Raw genomic sequence first — 1,749 nt, forward strand, 5'->3', positions numbered from 1 at the left:
TTTTTACCTCCCAAAAATTGATGACTTGCAAATTGGCCTCAAATGCAGGTGCGTCTCGGGTAAATRCTCTCAGGGGTGGCCATGGGGTGGGGGGGGCACATCAAAACCAAAAGTCATAGCAGAATCTAAAGACTTTGTTTATTCATGTTGCAATGAAAGGACTTAAAATGTTGGTCCAATGAAAACAAATCTTAAAAAAAACACAAGATGATTTGATGGAGCATGTTTATTAATTTCAACGGCACAAAATTCACTGGCTACGAACACAACAACAGCTCTATTTTCTGACTTAAGCATGTTATGTTGGAATTATTTACAGGCATTTTTATTTAAAGTGAACTACGATTGAACGATACAAAAAATAAAACAACAAATAAATGAATAAATAATTCACCAAATGGGATGGGCAGATGAGTGTGAGCTACTAAAGTTGGGGGGTAGCACACTTGATTTAGAAATAAATACTCACGTACTCATCCGTCTTAAATAAATAGAAATTCATTTAGTATTAAGATAAAAATAATCAATGTCAAGCGTAGACAGGTTGCACCACTGCTAAAACCTGATACAGAACAAAAATTCAAATAATCGCTGAACAAATCCATTACAGATAAAAAAAGTGCGTTTGGGGTGAAAGTAAAATGACAGAGGAAAAAAGTAAAAGTTAAAAGTTGAACGTGTGACAAGGTTGAAGCGGGTCAGAGCAGCCAGAGCCCCCTGTCTAGTTAACTGTCACTGATATGAGAAAGTACATGATTCACTTTAGTCAGGGTGTGAGAGGACACACACGCAAACACACACGCAAACACACACACACTCATAGTGTTTCCTCTTGGGATGACTGGCCCGGCTGCTTCTCCTCGTCTATAAAAGAAAGGGAAATGTAAAAAAAAAAAAATGGAAGTGACAGAAAGACAGAAGGAGAATCTGTGGTAAAATCCTGCACTGGACGCCTTTTTCTCTTTTCTACCTTCATCCTTTGACCTGTCTGGGTGGCCAGAAGGTGGARAATATTAAACTACCAGCAAATTCAGTAGAACTTTTAAAAGGATAATAAATATAAAGCTAAGCTGCTTCCCTTGACACGCAGAGCAAATAAATACTCAATAAGACATTGCCTTTGACTCTCAGAGCATTAATCTCTCCAGATTCAACCGTATCTGACTTCACACAGCTCCTTTTCTGCCTGATGCTGGAGAACACACTCTCACACTGTCAAAAGACAAAAAAAAAAAAAAAAAACTGCATGGAGGCTTGCATTAGACTCGGTGTGTTTCAGATAAAACCTTTAGTGTGTCTTGGATCAGGGAGCTCCAATCAGAGGAAACAAAGGAAGCAGGAGAGACAGAGRGAGATGTGGAAAAAAAGGGAGGATAAACTGAACTCCTTCACATCTTCTGATTCGCTCAAGCCAATTCTTCACGGTGCATACAAGAGGTCAGGAAGGTTTGTGGCGAAGAGGTTACGTTTGTGTGTGTGTGTGTGTGTGTGTGTGAAGGACAGAAAGGAGAAACAGATAAAAGGAGAGGGGAAACTGGCTGCAGAGGGGTTAATGCAGTGCAGATTGACAGAAGTTAGGAGCACCCAGAGGGGAGGAGAGGCGAGGGGAGGGGGGCTGATATAAAATGAGTCGGTCACGCTTTGAACAGTTACACATGCTGTTTACATTTTTCCCAAATTAACATGGCCCCTCGCTTCAGAAAACGCTCCCGCCCCTCCACCTTTTCCTCTTCCTCCTCCTCCTCCTCC

The sequence above is a fragment of the Poecilia reticulata genome, linkage group LG10 (assembly GCF_000633615.1).
Source record: "Poecilia reticulata strain Guanapo linkage group LG10, Guppy_female_1.0+MT, whole genome shotgun sequence".
NCBI classification, from domain to species: domain Eukaryota; kingdom Metazoa; phylum Chordata; class Actinopteri; order Cyprinodontiformes; family Poeciliidae; genus Poecilia; species Poecilia reticulata.